Here is a 24,431-nt window from a genome sequence, read left to right as displayed (position 1 = left end):
CGATGACGACACTTCCAAACTTTAAACGACCAATTCGAAGATCTCAACAACTTGGAGGAAGTCCACTAATTCTATGTCTAACTGTGTTGTTGGTTTGCTGCCGAAAGTAAAGAAAGGCCTGTCCGCGCATCAAGTGCGTCCTACTTTGGTGGTCGTCACCGCGTTTGAAGCCCCCGCGCAGCAGGTCAATTTTCCGACCGGTTGTGTTGCATTTCAATCACGATAATTAGTCGTCCCCCGTGTTTCCTCTTCTCCATAAGAAGAGCTAGAAGTATATAGTGTGGGGAGGAGGCAGCCGCGGCTACCGTCAAAGGCCGGCTAACGGGCCGAAATTAGAAAATCAATCGCACAGTTCCGGCCACCGTGGCGTGGCGGTTGATCGTTTGAGAAGCAATTGATCCACCAGCCCTCCCTCTGAGGTCTGGTCTGCTGTGCATGGCATAATTGATTTTTAAACAAACCCTAATAATGATATGCAAACAGTGGAACGCCCTCGGTACCACAGTCAGTCAGCAGTGGACCCCGTTTGCAGGTGTGCCCGCTATCTGTGGTACGATTACATCAGAAGCTCCGGGCTGCCGCGTACAGTGGGAGAAATAATGTCATTGCTAGAAACACCCGTTAGGCCCCTCACACTGGCCTTTAAAACATGGCAGCAGGTAAAAGGCACCAGGACGCAGTAGCATAAATTCTCTTGGAGTGTTTGCCATATTTTATCGATAAAAGCGGGCCACAGAATAGTTTAGAGTCGAGCTAGCTTTCGGTCGTTAAAGCAATCGTTCGGTATCAATAGTGTGCGGAACGAATCTATTCCGCCTGAACGACAAACGCGAGAGAGACGAGAGTGTTGAGACATACCTTAATACACTAACTCCATTAACACTTTCTAGTGCCTTTTCCTGCTGAATCAATCATTTCTTTGAAGCCACAAAGAATATATTGGAAACAAAAATAAACACTCTTAGCACTAATACAAAGGTTACACAAAAGGATTGCACTTTTACAAACACATCGTGTCTGACATCGGCAAAGTCTAATAATGGCTTGCAGTTTTGCTCAAGCTGCAAGCAAGAGGTAATAAATGGGAGGACTAAGACAAATTCCTGTCCATTAGTCGTTCCCTCTGCGCTCTGTTGGTACAAATAATTATAAACGTATAATACTACATTATTCATACAGGAAGGATTTGTGGATGGTCTCTTGTGTTTATCTTCACTGCAAGCCCTGCTGCTCTTCTTGAAAGGCTGTGAACTTCTTGCAGTGCCATCCATCAAGAAAAAAAAAGCAACCGACTGCAAACCGCCGGTTTCTTCCAATCTCTAAAAGATGCCTCTAAGTGTTGCAATCGTTTGCGTTTTCGTTCCTGCAATATTCTAATTCCCTACACGCTGCGATATTGTTTAACAGTGATTTCAGCCCGTCTTCTTGCTGTCATTCGTGGTGGTCGCGCGAAATACATTAGGGTGACCATTAATAATCCCTCTCTCAGTGCGCCCAGAGAAGAGATGAAAAACTCAAATGGATATTTTTACTCCACGTCCAAGCTCCAAGCCCTTCTCCCTTTCTCCTACCCGCTCAAGATTTACTGTACCTCCTTTCTGGGTCTGGGTTCCGGTTCCCAGGACGCAACGGCCGGCTCAATAAGGGCATCAGAACGAATAGAACACAGCACACGCTGGGCCCAACTACCACCACCACCACGCTGCAGCGCGTTGTGTATGCAATTTATTAACTACCATTGACAATAAAATTAAAAACTCATAATATCCGTTTCAACGGGAGGTTTCCGTCGTTCCGTTCTCTCTCTCTCTCTACACTTTTTGTGGTCGTTACTGAGGGTGCACTGCGCCGAAGGCCTGTACCACCACGTGCCGCCGACAACAAAACAGACGACGGGACAGCAAACGCACAGAGAACATTCACCCGAGTGGGGAAAGCTAGTAAAGAACGGTGATGCATTTGGGGAGACGTGCATGTACATGGACGTTCCCGCTTGAATGGACAGGGCAAGTCCACCTCGCCGGACGCATTTTCCGGTTTCCGTTTCAACGGCCAAAACAGCGACGACGAGCGTACGGAATTTATAGGCAAAGGATGTAACTATAACTAGTGGAATAAATTTCAGCTGTTTGGAAAGGGCAATGAATGCGATATTCCGGGAGTGAGTCATGCATGTGTTTAATTTTGATGCAAATATTACCGTCGAAAGTATTGCTCAATTACTGGGGAGCTTTCCAAGGTGGTCGCACAACATTCCTTAAAGGAAGAGCTGCGAACAAGACCCTAAAAATGTTTTCTCAAAATAACCTCCTTTACATAATGCTTAACACATGTGCGGCTAATGGCCACAGAGTGCATCGAGCGACGAATGCCTTATGGTTTGCAGCAGCAGCCTGCACATAATTAACCGTAAACATTATAACGAACATCAAGCTGACCGAAGCCATTCCCTAAAATTGCCTTCTTAATGCCATCCTTAGAACATACACACCGTACAAACAAGCAAAAGAAAATACGACTCATAATACTCTCCCATGTGCAGCAGGATGACAATTGAACTGCTGTTTGCCATTATGCTGACACTGTATCACAGTTGGGCATACACACACAGCACACACAGCCACTCCACACGCTGTCTGTTTATCATCGATCAAGCGCGATCGTTGATAAAAGTCCACCGCGAGCGTAAACGTTTGCATCTGTCTTGGGCAGGCCCTCGTTCCCGTACCCCACACCACACATGATGCGTAATGCACACGGAAGAGGCATATAATATGAACAGATGAGCAGATGCAACACCACACCAATTTCATTTGAGTGTGCACTTGAGCAGGCTGCTTCCCTTGCAGTAGATCATTTCGGGGGGATGCCGTGAAATTTACTTTTCACACCCCGGGAGAGACTCCACACGGGTTATTGAACCAAACCGAGGGGTGTCCCCGTTGTCAAACGATGACAACGCTTAATTCTTTCCCCTCCACTGCTCTATGGGACTCACACAAACGGTCTCACATGCGCGGAAGATTGACCAGGGTGTGAACGGGAAATGTTTAGCATGTGTCAACGGAACGAAGGAGAGAGATCTAGTGCAGCGGAAGCTATAAAGCAGGGCGTGAGAAAGTAGGGCGACGATTGGGCTGTTACACGTGTTTTTTTTCGGTGCAGCAAGATGGGGGGCGTAGTGCTGGCTAGTAAACTTACACTTTTATACGATTGCTAAATAACAACAACACGGAAAAGCGAAAGTTGTGAAATAGGGAAATCGGTAATGCGCACCCCGGATGGACTTTTCAACAAACTGTTATTGAGTGCTTACTAGAGACAAACAAGTCAAATTAAACCTAACTGACGAGAAGTTAGACTGTCACAAATTGCAGTTTTTGAGTGTTTTTTGTCGAACTAAGATAATTCAAGCACTAGAAAAGAATTTCAACCAAATCGGGACATAACAAGGATTGAACTCAGGACCTTTGTGTCTCTGTAACAGTGCCCTAACAACTACACTATGGCGTTTATCAGATTAACCTCCATTAAAACCCGTATAATAGGTGCGACAGAAATTACTATTCCACACTCAACCGACTCGACTCGCAATTACTCTAGCATTAAATCCAACGGAAAACCGCAAGCAAGAAATTAAATAAAACATCAACCACAAACACAGTCCCTGCCCGTGGGCGCATGTACAGTATCAGTGTATCATGTTTCATTCATAAATTGAGCTTCAAGCTGAAACACATGTCACAGCCAACTGTCAGCTGACAAATGCATACATCCTGTGTCACTGCAGACCCATACATAACACGCACTTATGCTTTACTTTTTCTTTACCAACTCCCTCTGCCCTTTCTCAGTCGTCCCACCACATCCCATCATCATCATTTTACGCACTTCGCGTGTCCAGCGCAGGCCCATCAACGGTGCCACCCGTAAAGCGCAACCTATGCGTCATGCCGATTATTGGTTACGATCGAAATTGTTAACACCGTGGCTTCTCCCCTCCTGTCCACCAGCGAGCGTCCTCACGTTCCTTTCACGATCAAGATCTCCCCAGAGGCCCAGAGCAGAGCAACGGGGCCCCCAAGTAATGATTGCCATATTTGGCGTCGAAGTTGATACGTTTGATTGATTAATTCGTGCGCTGGTCGATCCACGTGCTCGTGGCGTTCGAGTTGTCAAAAGCCAAACCAGCGTATTGGGACAGGTTTTTCTTTCCGCTACAACATCGGGTGCAAGAGCTACGGTTGAGAGCTGTACCAGGCGCAGCCATCGTTATGGATCCATTATCAGCCGTAAAGCATCGGCACCGGAAATCTAGCCCATCGGAGCTCAGCCTCTTAGCCTCCTAGCTTGATCGCCTTCGCTGGGGGTCGACATTATATAGGCAAACTGTTTGCTTTTGGTGCTAAGGTGGTAGTGGATGGAAGTTCTCTGCTTGTTAGAATCTGTACCGTCAATCGAAACTCAATAAATCAACACCAATCAGGGCCGAAGACAACAATGAAGCCAAACCGACAGCTAAAACTCATCATCACATAAAAGGGGCATGAAGTTGTTGTCAAGGTTCGGAGAGGAAGAACCTTCCAAAAATGTGGTAATTATGAAGCTCGCGCTTTTGAGTTAGCATGTCGGAGATAAACTAACACCAACGGTTAATTAATGAAGCCTCATAAAACCGCACAAGCAGGCTTTAAATTCTAGCAGACAGGTTTAAGATAAACAGAATTTGAATTTTAAATTTCACATTTTGTGTTGACTGATTTTCAATTTGTTATAAAAAAAATTTAGGATTCTTATATTATGAATAGCTCTATGAACTTCATACTTAAAACAATGTACATCGTTACATTGTCTGTACAAAAATTGAATGAAATGAAATAAAAACAATGTACCTCTGGTTCCCAGAATTACGCCGTTTATTTCATAATCACTTTTACTTCCCATCGCCCATACCCGTCGTCATCGTCATCAACATAAATATGACGGTAAAATTAAGCACCCCATTGTTCGGGCCCAGTGGCTGTGTGCGTGCAATGCGTTGCGATCCTCCCAATCGCGATCGTACAGAACGCCATCCACGCCGACAGGAAGTGTGTGGCTAGAAATTCGCGTACTTCCTTTCCACTTAGCATTGGGCACGTGAAACGGGACTCAGGGAGAAAGACGATGTGCGAAGAAAAGAGTTGCGCAAAAAGAATCGGCGATCGGATAGGCGTGTGTCGCGCCGACGCTATCAAGCTGGCGACGACGGTCGCGGACATACATTTCTTTCGACATGTGCATTTTAATATTCCAAAAAAAAGCAAACCGAACGCTCCGCCGATCGATTGGTTCGGCGTCTGCTGGGTTAAATAAACTGGTGCCAGCGGCCTGGACTGGCCGCAGGAACCGGAATTGTGGTCGAGCAAAACATAAACCAGAAGTGGCACTGGTCGTACCAGAGTTGACCAGCACACCTTTACGTATGATTTGAGGGGTGTTACGTTAAACGACTGTATTCGCCTCCATTCCGTAGCATATTCTACATTTTCTATATGACACGTGCGCCAAACAATCGACACAACAAGGGTTCGATCATGTATGCAAATTTCATACACTCACACACATATTTTTTGGGCTGATAAATTATGCATGAGTCCTTCATCTCCTTCCGGTCCCCGGTCCTTGGTCCGCACACAGCCACCACCTCATAGCCAGGTTTTTCAGGTGCAGCAGTAGGAGAAGGAGGCCCCAAAAAACGCTTTAACGTGTTTTTAAACGGTACAAAATGAATAGCATAAATATGAGATTTTATAACATAAACCATTTTTAAAGATATGTTGTTGGGTGAGAGTAGTATTTGGGTGGTCCATTGCGATCGTTTTGAAGTTATTTAAATACATACATTTTTTGCAAATTTATAATCGTGATCGATTGTTCACTAACTCAACGCAAACATAGTTTCTTTTCATGATTCGTTTCAGCAAAGATAAGTCTTTTGCAGAGATTATTTTCCATTCCAACTCTCGAGCACAGAGCAGAGGTAGAATCGCCCCAAGCAAAAAGATGTTTTGGATCGCTATGTACTGTCCAAGTGCCATAAATACTGTGCATTTATCATCAATTATTGGGCACTGTTTTGCTGTCCACTTTCATGGAATTTCACTTTACAAAAAAAGTACACAGAATGCAGATTTAAATATACCTTTGAATTGGAATGCAATTTGGAAGAAAAAATACCAAAGCCTAACGACATACATACATTCCACACTGCATGGTCACAAATTGGCTTTTAAAGAGATAGAAATAATTTAACCATATTGATGACCACGAGATATTCCCCTATACGCTTGTGTTTTGTTCGCGATAATTGGCACCAGACCGTCTCTCTCTCTAGGGATCCAATCCACCGGACACACCTTGTCCTATAAGAGAGGTACAACCGTTTGAACATGCCATCCATGGCATTGGGGTGCGTACGTTGTGAGCGGTAATTAACAACGATGACACACCTCACATTAAATGAAGCTTTTAAAAAGAAAAAAAAAACGATGACAGAGCTAACAAAGCAATTTAGAAGCGGTGACTCAATCAAATTGATTATCTTAATTAAAATGGAAGATATTTAGAAAGTACAAAAAAGCGATACTGCAGTTACTTCAATATATTGCACCCAAGTGCAACGTGCAGTGAGGACAGGGCGAGGCTAAGCATCACCAAGATCCAGTAGCAGAACAAGATGAAGTTCATCTGGAACGATGCTCCATTCACCAAACGCGTCACACACTATGAACTGAAACTCAATACCAACGACACTTGTTGCAACTACTACACACGCCCATTCACATAAAATCAGTAAGCATTGAATCTGAGAAAGCTGGCAGATAAACATTACCGGCGTAATAACTCCATCCTAACGGATCCGGTGGTAAAGTTCCCTCCGAGTTGGCCTTTCATGCACACACCCGGGTCCCCAAGGGTACACACACACACCCGATAAGGTGTCAAATATCATCATAAACCAGAAGAGCACTTTGAGGAGAAAAAAGAGGCTCAATGAAAAGCGAAGCTTCTTGTAGTTAAGAGCTCCACAGACTCCACACGAGCGACAGCTTGCTCCACTCTTCGGTAAATCAAGAAAGTAATGTCGGTAGTTTTTCCACAACACACAAACAGACGCAAGGGACAATAGAGAGAGAGAGAGTCGTCGGTAGCTAAAGCCATATCAGCTTACCACCTCGACACCGTTCAATGCAGCAGCCGCTACTTTCTTGTCGTTAAACTGGGGTGGTGGAAGCGAATCTGGAAGCCTTTTGCATCGTAATAAGCATCTCACACACAGATCATACGTTCTTTAGCCTCCGGCTTTCAGTATCAGTTTGCTGACATCGGGAAGAGCAGGCAACAACAACAGCAAAAAAGAAAACTAAAATTAGCAGCGTCATTACTATCCGATACACACTAGCCACCGATGGTGACACTCTCAGCCGGCTGGGTGAACCCGGGAAGAACGCGCGGTGGTGACTCATTGGGATTGAACTTTTCACGCATGGTTACGCTACCGTTGTGTGCTAAATTCGCCTCTGATGTTTGTGTGCGCGTTTCAGAACAGCGCACGAAAGTCACGGAAGCTGCTGCCTCCTTCACATGACATTACGACAGTAACGGCATCAAATTTCTTTTTAATGACTCCCTGGGTGGAGACTTTATTACCATGCGGAAAAGTTGCAAAACATACTCATGACATATTTTAAGTTTGAACGAAGCCTATGTAGGTGTGCTAAGTAGTGTTGAAATATAAACCCAAAACACACATTCTATGCTGCGCAGTTTTGTATAGTTCTTTTCTATTTCTATGCCACGCTCTAGTCAGTATTGATCAAACATTCTCGGGCAGGTCGGTCGATGCAACACGAATTTAGACAGTATTTTTTAGCACACATCGGAACAAAATAGGCACACCCCGAAATTCCTAGCACAACCTATTGCATGGCGTAGATCTACGCTCTACCCTTGTGTATTTTAATTCATGCAAAAAGATGGTAACTAAAAATATACCCTCTGTGGAAATTAAGCGAAGGACTCAATTACGTAGAGAACTGTAAGGGTCTACTAAGCATTCCCAACAAAATTGGAACTGAAAGCTTAGTTTTGTAACTTTGCATGTCATTTAACTCAACAGATAGGCAACTCGCAAAAACCATCCCAATTCTAAGCGTTGGTGGCTTTTAAGCCTTCACCTCGGATGAGCAAGTTCGCTCGACAGCATCACAGATAAAGTCATTTATTTGGATTTTGCTGGATTAAATCCAACCACCGCTGCCACGACGTCTAACAGCCCAAGCAAAAAGGCATGGTTCGCGAAGCTTCATTATGATTTGGGATGAGACAACCTTAAGCAGGCTTTAAACAGTAAACAATACACACAAAATGAGGTTACGATGGAAAGGAAAAGGATAACCTCAAACTAAAATCCCGCGAAGCCTGTCTAGCCTGAGGCATCAAATGTTTGGTGGGCCTCGCAAATCGCAACAATAAAACGAGAACTTCAATGTTTGCTTTTACGGCGAACCCAAGGGGTGCAAGTCAGGGAAATAAAGTTGCTGTCGTAGCTTTTTACATGATTAATAAAATGTTACGTTCACATTAATTCAAGGGGAAAGGTTTTATTAAAGAGAACAAACGTCGGAACTACTCGCTAACAAAACCCCTTCATCAGCTACATCCGTCGGTAGTTACGTCCGATTCCCTCTAGAATACTATTAACATGAGTTATGGTAATAGTTGGCTGCTACTGTTTCACAAGAACTCAACAGGCAAATAGTAAATCCCTTCTGATGAAGTTTCCCCCACGGAGCAGAAAACTTGCGTGGCAGGACGGCATAAATTCTTGTTGCCTCTCCTCCAGTAATGCGTAACATTTGTCCTGAACAAGTCCACTCATAGTGAAGTTTATGTCTGATAGCTAACGAAATTCGCTTCCTGCTGGGAGATTGACTTCAGCAAATGGTTCATTTGAGTGTCTAGCCGGAAACGGGGTTGGTTGCTGCTGATCAAATTTACACCTGAGTGTTTTGGGAGACGTTAGACCATATAGATTCCGACACCACCTTTGGATCTGTAGATTAACTTTAATATTCAACCACACAATCATTTTGGCTTCTTATCAGATGCCATAACGAACCACTTTCAACTGGAGATATTAACAAAGGTTTCGAGCCAGCTTATCACAGAACAAAAAGTATGACGTCCATTTCTGATTATGTTACGAACGCAAAAAAAAAAATCCACAGTAACCACCGGTGTTACATATTCATGAAGAAAGGAAGAATGGTTTTACATAACAGGCATGAGAATGACCCTACAGGACAGTCAGCGACAGCAATCGGATGGGCAAGGCGCACGGCACAATGCAAATAAGCTGTGCTACCATAGGAAGTAACGTAAATAATCGCCAACGATCGAGCAAATGGCACGCAAAATAAAACAAACAAACTTATAAAAAAGAGGAAATGCATAATCCTGCCAAAGCACGGCAGCGACTTACTTGAGCTTACTACCAACGATAGCGCGTCTTCTACCAAGCTCCAAACGACCCTGACCCCTTTGGTACGAGTCCAACAGGGTCCGCTCACAAGGCAAAGATTCCTGCAGGGAAGTAAGTTCTGTGTGCGCTTTAAGAGCATGAAATATGTTTATGTTGACGCAAGAGCTGGCACGAAACGGGGCCGCAAGACAATGCCGTGCCATTCATAAACCCTTGCAAAAACCCCACGCAACGGATGGCGTCGATCGGGTTTCTGATGTTCACATCAGGGGTTGAGGTTAGCTTGTTGCCAAAAAACAAAAAAAAAGCTGTTACCCAATCCGAATAAGTTCACTGGAGCAGGGAAAGGCAAAACAAACGGCCAACCAACGTAAATGATATTAGGTCATGCGAACTGATTCAAGAGGAGAAAGGTCTCAGAATTAAGCAAAAACTCCAGGTAAGGTTTTAGATGACGTTTAACGTTGACCTAAAGGGGAGTTAATTCCCTCCAAATCTGTCAGTCGTTTCATATTTAACAAAACGATCGAAATGAGAGATGACAGAAGCCACCGGGAGCAAACCTGTTTTGTGCCAATTTCTGCAAAGCGCCATCTGGATAGATTTGCTGTATGCAAAAAAGAAAACAAGATCTCACACACTGTCAACCACCTAGCTCAGACTACAAGCTGATTACAGTAATTTAATGCTCGCTTACGGCCATGAACAAGAAGCTTCGACCTTCTCCTCTTCCTAGCAAACACATCCCTCGTTCCCTTTATACCCTTTTGCCACTTGTCAATCAGTCAATCAATCTGCAATGACCAACAAGACCACCACCACCACTGCCTGGCAGTTCACTGACTTTAGCAATTGCTGACGGAACGGAACATTAGCTCGTCTTGTAACTGTCAATCTGGTAGGTGGTTAACGTTTTAAAAATCCCGGTACACTAAACGATTAAATGACTTCTCACGGCTTGCCACTCGCACCTTTCCTGCATTGTCGGTCGTCGGTCTGTTCTTATCGAACCTTTCTTTGATTTTCAACACAATGAAGCACAACAAATGTTAGATTTTCCTACAAGATGACACGTGTAATTGTTCCATTGTGAACACAATTTTGAGGTTATGTGTATAGATTTTGCGCCAACGGTCTAAGAACAGCTGCAACCAAAACAATCGTACCCAATGAGTGCAGCTGATGAAACACACTCATGCACGAGTTGCTGTATCTTTTGCGCTGAAGGAGGCCAATACTGATAAGACGCATTTCGTCGTCACCCGGCCCGCACACACACACACACTCCCGGCATTGAGTTCGATGGACCTAAAACACGACGCGATGCTTTAATCTTCTGGAGAGAGTCGAGGTTTCTTCTGTGTGGTTTTGATAAGTGGCCACTCAGAAACTGTCCAGCCGATGGGAGGGTGAAGAATATGCTGCTCTACTCATGTACTCAGCTCTGCGACGTTGTTATGCAGTGAGGGGTAGCAATTACTTGAACCGTGCGCTGCACAGTTCCAGACCTCCAGAACGGAGGAGATGATTGCTTTGATAAAGCTAATAAGAGCGTGATTATGATTAAAGTCAGTGCAAACACAGCAATAAAGCGCTCGTCAAGTATGTAGCATAAGTATGTTTTTGAAAAATAAGTCCCAGCACCATAAACAAGGAAGTTGGCTCACAAACGCAAGATGATTTACTTTCCGAGAGCTATCAACCCTTTTCTGCTGCGCCTCGGACACACACAACAGTTCGATCCATGTTCCTTATGGGCAGTTTTATTGCAGTAAATAAAAACACAGCTATGCAAAATGTAATCTAGAACCTCATCTTTTACAGTGTCATGAAAAACGGGTTTCAAAGTTGTCAAATACGGTATTGGTTCCTAGAAAGCTGAACTATGGGACAAACAGGAAATGGAGTTGGAGACAGGCGAGACATACACGGACACACAAACCCATATGGGCTGCTGCCATAAATTCTGGAAAGGGGGAAAAATTGAAAACCCGATCGATTACACAAGATTTACGAGCTCATCCGACACTTATCCAGGCAGGATTTGAGAAGCATAATGAAGTGTAGAATGTGATACGCGAACGGCAAATAAGCTCTAGGGCATATATTGAATGGGCGTGGGATTTAGAGACATGAAGAATGACTAGCGAGACACTTACGTTTCTTCTCTTGGCCCGGCATCGAACTCATGCAAGACCTTAATCGAGCTACATTACTTGTATATTATTTGTTAGGATGCTCTGATTCAGTTGAACAGTTGAGTAATAAGCATGATATCTTTAGACATTTTATACCATCTGCTATTAAGAATGCAAGACCATCCTCTCAGCACGTTCGGCTTTGAAAAAAGAACAAAGTAAAAAATATACCAATAAATTCTTAATTTAGCCTGCGGAAAGGTCACAACGCTAAGGCGAATCCTGAAGTTTACGATGCTACACAAAAACAGCAGAAAAGGAGCACCCCAAGGCTCTACAGCCCGTATGTGGAGAACATCAGACATGAGGATGCACATAAATTCATTATCCAAAAACCCTGCAGATGTCCGTGTCGCTACCACTACGGCTACCAACAATCAGCAAACCCCTGGCCGAGCGAAATCGTGACATTTTGCAAAAATCGATCGATTTCTGGGCTGCCTCTTGGGTTTCATTTTTCATTCTTCGGAGAACCGCACCGGAGCCATGTCTCACGTTTCAATCGTTGCCCGCGTTTCCCATGCCTTCCAATTGCCCACCGTGTGTTCCCGCAGAAAAAGGTCCCATAATTCACTTTCAATCGCGACACATCTCTGCCGTGTGCAGCAGCGGGCGTGTTTGCATTCGCAACAGTGACGCGGCAAAGGTAACACGGAACGGAACCGTGTACCACTTCGGACCCGGCTTCTTATCATTTATGCAACTCCCGATGCACATCGCACGGCCTTCAAAGAGCGCTCCACCACACCGGACGGGACCTTAGGGTGTCGCTGCTTGCATGAATGAATTTACGATTTCGAAACACGAACTCCCAATCAACCGTCGTTTAAATTACCGATTACCGAGGACCTGCTACCGAGCAGCGACGGACGAAGGACAAGAATGAACAATTCAAGATAAAGTGCAAAGAGATAGAGTGAAAGGGATGTCTACAATTTATCGAGCGATTGCGACAAAGATTCGTTGGGCGACCATAATCCACCCAGTAAGCTCGGACCTGCTGGACTTTCGGCGCGACGATGAAGCAATTTGCATTTTGTCATTCAGATTAGCATCTGCATCACGGTCTGGGCTGAACTGGATGAATCATACTGACCACCGATGGCAGCAAAGGTTCCCAATGACGAACCAAGTTGATTCACGCCTTGGGAAAGTCTGCAGTCAAGTCGGGGATTATTGTTGCAATGTGTGACGCTGGTGGCGAAAGTTTGCATCACTGGTGGAATGTTGGATTAAATTTCACATTCACACAAAACCACAGAACTAATCCTAAAGAGCAAATAGAGCAGTGAGATTGTCGCAAATATCACTGGAGCAGTGCAAAAACCACAAAGCATCGAGAGATCGGTGTCTGTGCTGCCTGTGGTTAGACAATTTAAATGCAATTAATGTCATAATAGGTTAACCGCAGTTTAGGTGCAAACCAATAATTGTATTAAATTTCTAGAATCAAATTGGCAAATAAAGGAACAGAGATTAACAACCAATAATGCACTCAACAACATCCACCCCAAATTGACCTTCAATCATCGTAAAGTAAAATTACTGATAACTGCAACGGATCAACCTTCAGCTGGTCCATCAACATCTGCTGCACGCAGTACTATTGTTGTAATATCAGCAGTTAATTGCATCGCATATTGCTTATTCTGTTTTCCGTTCTGCATCGTTTTTGATCGCAAAACCACAAAGAATTTGCTTCGTTTTTTTATTATTATTTTAAAGCACAGTTTGCGTCTTGCTAGACACAGGCAAGCGCACGATAAGCATAGCTCCCGACGTAGTGTACATTTTTGCTTGCTTTATTATCAACATTCCCCAGTCCCGCTCGTCATAATAATCAGTTATTTTACGAGAGGAATAACATTCAATGTGCGGGAATTCCTTTTCCGTTTTACAACCTCTGGGACACACGCACACACACACATACTTCACGGAAGGATTTGAGACCCACGAGGATTTTATCTCTTCGGTCGGCGGCGGTACACTTTTTATCTTTTCCTATACTTCCAACCGCCGTTCGTAGAAACCGCCACAATCTTCGCAGTTTGCGAAGCAAAGCAGAATCAAAACAGCAACAGCAAAAAATCATAGTTTGCCTCGGGCTGATTAATTAAATGAGCTAAAAGAGCTACAAATCTCACACCATCCGCACACGGCATCGTCCAGTAACGAGCGTCCCGGCCACATAATCACATCTATTGCGCGCGAAAGCAAAACATTGCGCCGTTTTTTCTCCTCTACCGCTGACTGTACGCGAATTGATGACCGAATGACGGTGTGTTTTTTTTTAAAGCAACCCGTCGGTTGCCCGGTTTCGTCCGGATGTCCCATGACAAGCAGCCAGGCATGGGAGCAAAAACACAAAGCGATAAGAAGCAAATAGGATAAGTCGAGATCTTGGACGGCAATGGCAGACTCTTAAAGCCACGCAGTGGAAAGCAATCTGCTTGAAACGCAAAAAAGAGTTTATGCAGTGGCGCAAGTTGCTTGAAAGGCGCAAAATGTGAGGCGCCACGGCAGGCTGGCACCAAATATGATAAAGCGCCGCTAATGCCAGCGCGTCGAGTTTGATTAAAATGAAGAAAAAAAACGAACAAATAGAAAAGCGTAATAATCGGCGACTAGTGCAATGATGCGAGCGAATAAAAATAAACCGATGACTGTCAACAATAGTATGACCGATGAGTTAACAACGATAGTTAGCTCCATACTAGTATTGAGAACCGATAGTTATTATACTGCTATTAACGATTATATCGAGCAGAACTCATTTACAACCGTGGTTAAACGCGCAGGCTTGTACACAACACAGCGTGAGTTCAAACCTAATCAGGATCCCCATTCTAGATCCAAGCCTTTCTGAAGCCAAGTTGTGCTAAAGTATTTAAATGAGATTCTATATACTACATCTCATTATATAAATGTACGTAAAAACACGCATCTATAAAAGAGTTTTTACCTCAGCCTCCAAACTTAAAATTTCCTGCCTTTCTATTTCAAGACGACCACGCGCAGGACCAGACTGAACGATTGAATGCAAATTCTGCATTCAACCGTGTTGCACCCAAATGTATGTCACATTCCTCCCCTCTTTCAACAACACATACCTCTTCTTCTTCTTCTTTTCTTTGAAACACCCCTCCCAATCCCCAACTCCACTATAGACCACCACAGCTTGGAGTTTGTGCACGAGTTTTTATAACTTAATTTATAGAACAAATTATCAGCAGCTCTCCATCTGGCCAGCGTGCAAAGGTGGTGGCTGTGCCCCGAAGCAACCCAAACGCCACACACACACTCACTCACTCACACACCTTCATTGCCTATTCCACGCACCTTGCCAGTGCTGTTACCCGTTTATCGTTCGATCAAAGAGCCCAAGAGGTTCGTAGGAAAAACTCGTCGAGCCGTTGACAAACGAGCGTTAACATGATTTATGCAGTTGCGCATCTCTCCCATCCCTATACGGGATGGTTGGGGAGGAGGGCAGTGGTTCGAAAACTGCGAACCAGATCTAACGGGCTGGAGTTAGCTGTTGCAGGATGGGGTTTTGTTTTGATGGCATCTCTTCTTGCCCTTTGGGTGTGCGACTCCGGGGCGTTTCTGGTGCCCGATGTAGCGCGCCTGATAACATTTAAACATATTCCACACGCTTACCTTTCCCCCTCCGGCTAACGAGGGTGGTATAGAGAGAGTTCGATGCATCTTTCCAGTACGTTGTGCACTATTTTCTGGAGCAATAAGTGTGCGCTATAAATAGCTTTTAAAACCATATGGAAGAGAAATAAAAGGTAAAGGCAAATACAATGTCTCGGCTAGAGTGAAGAACTATTATTTCACTCCAAAAAGCGCGTTGAGAGAGCGATTCAATTTATAATTCAGTCGAGTAACGCAGCAACAACGGGAAACGTCAATCAATTATGGTGCCCATGATGGATGTACAGACAGCCGGTGCAGTTTATTAAACAAAACAGTCAACAAATGCATCGACTGCACAACGTCAATGCAAGCTTTCCAAGAGTTCACACGAAGCTCGAAAAGGAAGCGTCTGTAGAATGATAAATACACGCGTGAGGACATTAACTGATACCGGAAGTATTGCTTGAGACTAAGAGGACTCTCTTAAGCGACAACAAATTGTGCTCTAGACAAATTGCTCCACATTTGAAATAAACGGAAAAATGTCACACAGCTAAGCAATTTCGCAAATTATTTACTGCTCAAAAATGTCAATTCCATCATTCGCTAACGTTCCTTAAAGGTTCTGTCCGCTATTAACCTTCCAGAACAAAGACAACGCATGGATTTCGGTTCCTTCCTGACCGTAAAAAACAAGCTTTGCATTATAATGGGTTCCAACCAACTGAAAGAGGGTTTTTATGCTTCGCTTCCTTCCCATTTTTAGCCAACCACCATCATCATGAGCGCCACACCATCTGGTGTTCCGGGTGTCCTTCGTGGATTACTTTATCGCGGCAACATATTGAACATTACCCTCGTTCCACCCTCGAGTGTGCCCCGCAGTGAAGCGTTGCACGGTTGAAAAAGTGACGCCAAAAAGGACAACGATGGTGTGTGTGGTTGAAAAGACTTAACCCAACGAATGAGGAGAGAATGAGAAAAACCCCTAAAACTAAGGTGCAGCATGGGCTCTGCTGATCCAGGATTGTAGTAGTAAATGGTGGAGCAGTGTTGTAGAAAACCCCAGCCCGCGGGAGTGCAGCATAGAACACACAAGCCACAAGAACCAACGAATGCGAGTTGCGGGGGATAAAAAGCGATCCCCGAAGATGCCGGACAGATGCCGCGCGCTGATGCCGAGAGCAAGATATCGAAAACGATGACAACGTTCAATTAACAGTAATTGGATATCGTTTCGCACGATAATCACCCGCGAATGCGTTTTTTGCCCTCTTGCGTGCGCCTTCTACAACGACGACCAGTTTACCAGCAAACAACAGTGGGGATGTGACGAACACAAACAACTAATACAAAAAAGACACCACCATTTCACACCACACAAAACCAGAAACGCTTCCGTTCTTGGATGCATTCCCTTTCGGGATTCTCACCCCGTCCGTATGCAGGCGACAAACAAGTCCGTCCGCAAATCCGTCCGTAACTAAAAGGATAAAGACTGCGGAGCAACGAATCGATCCGTAACGGTTGGGGCAGGGATTAATTCTCGCGCTGCTTGCCTGCCAATAGCAGACTAAATCAGCGCATTACGATGGCGGGAATTGGAGAGTTATTGATGTCCCTGTGGGTCAGCAGACATGAGCAGTCAACTGTGTTAAAGTCGACTGTTGAAACAGAAGGATTAGCTGGGCTTGGGCATCAGATCCAAGTGGCAGACATTCGCAACGGATAGCATACTTTTTTTGCTTCGCTTTTATTATGCAACAGTTTTTCCTTACATAATCCTCACTTACAAAAGGCAAAAGGCGGCTGTTAAACGCCGCCGCTGTGAGATATGAATCAGCGTTCGGCAAATCTGCCAAAATGGATACTGAAATTATCACTTCCACTTAAAACTTCCGGCCATAAATAATAACCATTTCCTGGTGGGGTGTTTCGTTCCCCTGATTCCAAAGCCATGGAGTATTACCTACAACCACCAACACCACCTCAGCGAAAGAGCAAGAGAAACGCAGTTTGTGTGGTTCGCCAAGCTCCCACCCCGTATTATTTTTCAATCAACAACCAACCATCATTATCGAACGATTATCTGCGTATTCGGGCTTCCTCTGGGCCGAAATTCGGACCCGGTGGAGCGCTTGCTTGAGGTCCAAAATATAAAAAGGAAGTGGAGTGCCGATAGCAAAGAAGAAACAACTTGGAAGCGTTGAAAATGGGCTTCTTAATTTCCGTCCCTACCCCGGGGCTGCTACCGCGTGGCTGTTTGGGAGCAGGAGGAAAGAAGATTTGTGGTACGCCTCGTGCCTCGCACAAGTGCGGGTGCGGCTGCATATATATGCTGATCGAAAACATCAATAACAAAACTCGACACCGGCATAATTTGTTTCTTCTTTTTTGCTGCACAAACACACAAACACACACACAAAAACGCCCGAATGAACCCGGTGGTGGCCTTAGGCGTTCTAAAACCGGGAGGATCAAATTTCGTACAGCAAACCGGGCGCCAGAGCTAAGCCAACAGCACTGGGAAGGATCGGATCCTTTTTCCACGCCATCACTTCCTGATTCGTCGAACGAGCGGTAATCTAGCATCGGGGCTGAAAGCGGGCACACCTCAATGTCCCCTAACCTGCCAGGCAAAAGGCAAAGGTTCCGAACACTCCTTCTGCTCCCTCCTTCTCGTTCTCGTAGGCCCTCCCCGTCCGTTTCACTTAATTTGATTAGGTGTCTATCCATTTCGCTCCCCGTATCAAATCAATGTTGCCGCCGTCAGTCTGCGCGTTGGATCCTCAACTCAACTGCATTCGAAAGATTGACTTCAAAGCGGGAGTGGAAAGGAAAAGCAAAAATAGGGAAGTACAAAGCGTTGATCGTTCATAAACCAGTACCCCAAACAGTGCGGCTCACAGGGATAATCACAATCCAATAGACAATTTTCACGCTTCAACTACACACACCAGCAGAAATCACAACGCACAGTGACGATACACACAAAACAGAACATACTCACACAGAGGGCACACAAATCCAATTTGGCTCATTTTTTCCTTAGTTTCCTTAGCACGACGACGCGTTTTTCCCATTTCCCAACCCAAAGATGAACGGTTATATGCAGCTGATTGCAGCCAGTATGCAAACGGAAAACTGAAGTACGTGCAGCACTACGTACGTGGTTAATTAAATTGAACCTGAGTCCCTCCGACCTCCCACGGGGCATCATGTTTCTGATGGCCCAGTTCTTCCACGCCCCTCCCGTCAATGATGATTAACAATGCGATTGTGAAAAAACGACGGTTGCGGGAAAATCTCAATGAAGCTGTCATGTATATAGGGGCGAGTTTTCAGTGGAGCAAATGGTTCGACAGAAAACATCTTTACTCCCAGAGTCCGCTGGGGGTCATAAATTAGCGACCAGATGTATGGAAGAGGGGGTTGGTTGCTCTAGTTTCTATCAAGAACGAGACAAGAGGAAAAACACATGCCCCTTGAATAGAGAAATGAGTGAAAAAGCGCATCATTAAAGACATTGTTTCTGTGGGGATGTTGTTATTGTTGGTCTGTGAAACGAATTGTGGCTTAATGAAAGCACTTGAAGTATGAAAAACAAAGACTAATAATCACTATCGCCCCAACTAATTATGCAAAGACGTGGTGGAAATGGAGACGTTTTCCTCTTTGCTCTTTCCCCACTGTCACGAGAAGCTCTGTTTTACTGCGGTCAAGTCACCCGTCATCAAAAGGATTACAAACGAATTTTCTCCTCATTTTATCCACCATTTTCCCTATTTCATAATCAGCAAACGGTGGACGGCTCTTTACCTTTTTGTGTCTTTTCACTTGGTTGCGTATGACTTTTCATCGGAAGCTGGGCAAACACTTCGCTTGCTATCCTCTATTTTGCACCACAATGCGATGCGCTTCTCACTGGGGTTGAGCGCCACACAAAAACACCTCACACCACGGACAACCTTTCCGCACAAATCCACACGCGAATGACACGTCGCAGTCGATCGCACGAAACCGCCCGTTTGCATACAAACGGCACCAACGTAACACACGGCGCGCCACACGACGCTTTATCAAATTCGCAATCCGCGGCAAATAAAACTGCTGACCAAACAGCTGGCTGTCGCATCGGGCGCAAAACTTTCAAATACGATTGGACAATTCACATCGAGCAACACTGAACACTGAACACACACAGAAAACGGCCTATCTTTTTTTTCTCTCCAACGGACCTTCCTTTCGATTGTACCCGCTTTTCCGATCCGATCGGTGACAAAGTAGCTCGGAGGAGCAAAGCAATTTCCTTCCTAAGGGCTACTCTTTTTCACGTCGGGGAAAACCTCCGCACAGGACATAGACACACACAGGCACGCTCACAGGCACGCACCGCAAAGGATGACGCACGTGGCACTTCTTTGCGTAATTATTGGCAAAGGCTACACCGCACGCCTCAGACACTTGGCTTGGGTTGGCTTTTTGGCCACTTTCGCTAGAGGAAAAACCTGCACTATGGCGTGGAAATTAAACACGGTCACACACACGCTCAAGCACCGTTTTTTTTTTCGATCGAGTTGGCAAACTCAGCGGCAGCACGTGTGCGTTGTGCCGGCAACGGTGTGTGTGTCGTTTGGGTGGTCGACGAGTTTGTTGTGTGTTCACTTGCTCGCAGCTCACGTTGCACTACGGCGGCCGGTTCGACTGCGCCAGGCAGGAACCGCAACACGCGGCAGCACTAGCACGCTCTCTCGCGAACAGGCCTCTCACGAGCAGCAAGAAACAAGGAAAGGCCTTGCGCGCCCGATCGACCCTGTGTTGTGGTGGCCCGCAGCATATACACATATGCTACTAACTACGCTCGTTTTGTTCGTTCGCTCATGTTTATGTTTTTCAAGCCCTCCTCGGAGCACAACACACGCTCACCCCCTTTCTGTGGCCCCAGTCAGCCTGCCACCCCAGCGTACTCGAGCGCTCTCGTCCATTGGCCCCGCAGGACCGTTTTTTTGGATGAATGTAGGGCCCTCGCTTGCGGTCACGGTCGATGAAAACCCCCGAAAGACACTACACCCTGCACCAAGAGCAGCGAGAAGGAGAGCGCGAAAGAGAGTGAATTTTTCGAGCTCTCTGGCTGCGTGTGGTGAGTTCCTTTGCGTGTTTGTTATGGCTGCAGCGTTTTTGGTCCGGATGAACACCCCAGCCGTCGCATAAAACCGGCGGCGGCGGCCGGTGTTTTCCACCAAGTGTGCACCCGCTCTCATTCTCTCTTGTGAGTGCTGCTTTCTGGTGTGTTATGATCGTTGCAATCTTTGCAGACAAGAATTTGGAGACACAGTAAACATCAGAACACATTTTTTGGCCAAACAAGTTTTTTCGAACGTAATAGTGCACTGGAACTTCTCTTTGAATATCTCAAATTTAAAGGATCATGTTTAATATGTCATATTTCCACAGAAAGCGCCGTCTAAAACTTCCCCGAGATTGATCTTCACATCTTTGTTCGGGATTCGATCGGAGGACCTCTGATGTGTGAGGACACGCAGTTTACCACGGCTCTATAAGACCATGTAACGGTTGATGGGTTTAAATAGTGATATGATTCAAACCTCAACCTGAATTCATTCGACGAGAAATTCAAGATGATTGAATTAAATGGAGTTGGATTAAATTCTTGTTAAAAATTACAATAAATTCATATTCATTATTTACGTCAGAGGTATAAGACACGTTTGGAAAATATAGAAAATATCTCCGAAGGACCCTACACAAAGAGAGTCAACAGACCTGCTAGAATTCCATTCCAAAGCCATTCCAAGCTATAATTACATCCTCCCTTCACGGTCAATGCAAGTGCACCTTTGCTGCGGTGGACAAAGATTCAAACTAAAACAACACACAACACAAAAAAAACCCGTGCTTAATTGTCGGAAGTAAATCACAATAAATTAGATTCCCAACGTACGGGAAGAGGTTATTGTACGAAAGGACAGCACGAGATACAAATGGCTAGAGACTAGAACTCTTTTCTGCACCATCAGTCAAGCGCACACCTTGGACACAGTTGCTGCAGTTTTACCTTTCTGCACTGCAGAGCACCCGTTGCCACTGTATGCCCGTGTGTACTGCAATCTTTGTGTGCAACTGTGAGCGAACGTGGAAGGAGAGGACAGAAGAAGCAAAAAAACAAGTCCATCCACCAGCCAGATCAAGAGAAATGCACACAGAAACGCACGCACACACACTCCCAGCGGAGGACGGGTTAGGACGGATCTGTCAAAACAGGAAAAACAAACCGTAACACAGCTCGTCAGCTCTCCCGCATCGTGTCTGCCACCCTTCTTGTGTTGACCAAACTGAGGGGCCATCAGAGGGAGTTGCTGGGGAAAACGAAAAAGAGTAAAAATAGTCCACTCAGACACACACACACACATTCACACGAGGTGGTGTGCTAGGTCAATGCACAACACACTCTAATGGCTGAGGAGTTTAGATGGGTAGAAGAGATCGTCATCACTAGAGCCACTAGCTTCAAACACCCTCTTACACTATAGATTAGCCAGAGTGCATCAGAGATGCAGTGCCGGAAAGCAATTTTGCCACCGCCGCCCGAAACGTCAGAGATGACGACGCAGGTTGCTGGTGTGAAAGAGGAGGGAAGATGGCGAGAGTAGCTCGGCACACCGCACAGATTGACGGGCGAGTGGTGACGATGAGTCATTGGCTGCACTCTGCAACACCGGAGCTTGTTAGATGCATTATTCGGAGGTCAACAGCGGCCGGGTGTCAAGCGTCTCGAAAGTGACGTAGCTGTGGTGTGTGTGTGTATCGGAGGGACGAGAGAGGGTACCATAAAATAAATTGCATCCAAAAAGATGCTGACTAATAACGCCTCTCTGTGCAGTGTGTATCGTGAGCATTGGATTGGCAATTGCCACTAATAAGGTGAGCAATATTGATAAAACAAGCTTAACATAATAATTTCAAAATATTTTTCTATTGTCTACGTTGCATCAGCAATTGCATCATATCATGACTGGGAAATTTAATGATCTTGTTCGACAGTAAACATCATCATTCCAGTATTTTATCTCATTCCATATGGAATCACACGATAGCAAAACATAACCGCGCTAACTGGATTACATTCATTTCAATCTATTTAAAGCCACCCCAACAACGTTCGAACCTCATTAATCGTCTAGGGACCGAGACTAGGGCGAGTCATTTTCGCAAATCAACACAGTCAAACCTCCTCGAAAACGCACAATACGTTAATGCAATCCCACTGAAAATCGCCTCATCCGACACACCCCGAACGCACACCACCCGTATCGAAAGCACGAAGGGAAGTGTTTTGTCGCACACTCACACTGTCCACCCTCGTTTGCGCCATGCTCTCTCTCTTTCTCTCTCTCTCTCTGTCTCCCTCCCTATGTTTGCCTGACTTTATGCAATTCAATGCATTCGATCGATCGACCTCTTGCCGCTTGCTTGCCAATAAGACGACGGGATGAAAGACTCGGTAAGCATATTGCACACATGACGCTTCCGCGCCCCTGGCAAAAAGGGAGGAAAGTCTTGTGCGACGTCCTGCTTCCGTAGTTCCCCTCGCTTTGGCGGGACAGCCTTGGCATTTACGCAAACAAAATGCAATAAAAAGGCGACACTGGTGAGGCAGCAGCATAGGGTTTAATAAATAAATGGATTCTATGAACTTCCCCCCTTCGTGTGGACGCATTCGTCCCGCTGCAGAGATGCCGGGGCGCGGCGTTTGTTCGCCAAATGTGCATCTCTTGCCCGTAGGTAAACTTAATAAAGCCGGAATCGGGATTTCACAGTGCAGGACACGCGGCTAGAGCTAATACCATTGTGTGTTATAAGGCGCAGCACTGTGGAACGGGAAGGATTATTAAATTCTTCATTTACGGGCCAGAGTTGTTTGCCATTTGCTGTTGGATTTTGTGCTGAAATAAAGCTTCAAAAAATCGCTGTATTGAAAGGGAAAGATTTTAAAGAAACTTCGAGCTGAAATATCTTTAAAGGTTGTGGTTACTGTTAACAAAATGCCATGGTTTAAATCTTTTGTATAGGAATGCTAAAGCTTTTGCCACTTACCGTAACGTTCCTTTGAGACTGTTGTCAGTAGAGTTGTCGTCGAAACGATTATCTCCTGGCGACTCCTACAAAGAGAAAAGAACTTTTTGATACACACACATTCACAGGGTACAGGAAAATCAATGATAAGAATGCTTTCTTGCAGATTGAGCCATTCTTACATGGGATTCATTCGCCTCCTTCCCATTCTTCATCGCTTGTAACGCCAGAGCGAATAAAATTTCCAATACCATTATCTTGTCACTGGAAAACCTATGGTTTGATGATAGTAGCATCAACCGACGACCGGATGCTCTTCCGGTCAGATTCTGCGTGCAGCAGCGCTTATTGCGCTGTCATAAAAAAAAACCCCCATTCTAGCTTGAGGCGACCACATTCTTACACATTCTCTTTCAGAATAAGAACGATGGGACGAAGGACACAATCGGGCGGTAAATAAATCACGTTATCGTACAAGAAGTGATTACATTATCATTAGAAGTAGATTAATATCAAACAAAAGAATTAGCTTTCATATTGAATAAATCGCCTCAAATAAGATTATTGGGCATTTTGAAAGTATTTTTACTTGAATATTATGTTATTGTTTTAACAAAATAGTGATATATTTGTGCTTAGCTGGCAAGTTCCATCGGTCATTGTATATCATCCATGATCCATCGGCTCATATCCATCCGCGATAGGATCAACGCACAGACAGCGAATCATTAGCATCGATGCAACTGCTCACGTTTGTCATACTAATCAATTCAACCGCCTTCTTTTTACCCTCTTTACGTCCGTTTGTTTGTCCTACCGTCGTACCGTCGTCATCCCACAACTACCAGGTATGCACATTTTTGCGCCGGTTTAATGCGCGGCGCTGTTTGCTTTCACATTTGAACGTGTAAATGCATAAATGCAAATTGCGAAACGTGTCATTCGCTTGGCAGGAACTGTGACGACTGCGT

General features: G+C 45.0%; 1 protein-coding gene across 1 annotated transcript in view; it reads right to left on the bottom strand.

Annotated features, from left to right (window-relative positions):
* Positions 1-24,431, bottom strand: part of LOC1270809 (vesicular inhibitory amino acid transporter) — a 36,903-nt gene that overhangs the window by 3,441 nt on the left and 9,031 nt on the right. The window contains exon 6 of the mRNA XM_061657666.1: positions 19,186-23,546. The gene's annotated coding sequence lies outside the window, so the exon portion shown is untranslated. The remainder of the gene's footprint in view (positions 1-19,185; positions 23,547-24,431) is intronic.

The sequence above is a fragment of the Anopheles gambiae genome, chromosome 3 (genome assembly GCF_943734735.2).
Source record: "Anopheles gambiae chromosome 3, idAnoGambNW_F1_1, whole genome shotgun sequence".
Classification (NCBI taxonomy): domain Eukaryota; kingdom Metazoa; phylum Arthropoda; class Insecta; order Diptera; family Culicidae; genus Anopheles; species Anopheles gambiae.
This window is presented reverse-complemented; position numbering and strand designations above follow the sequence as displayed.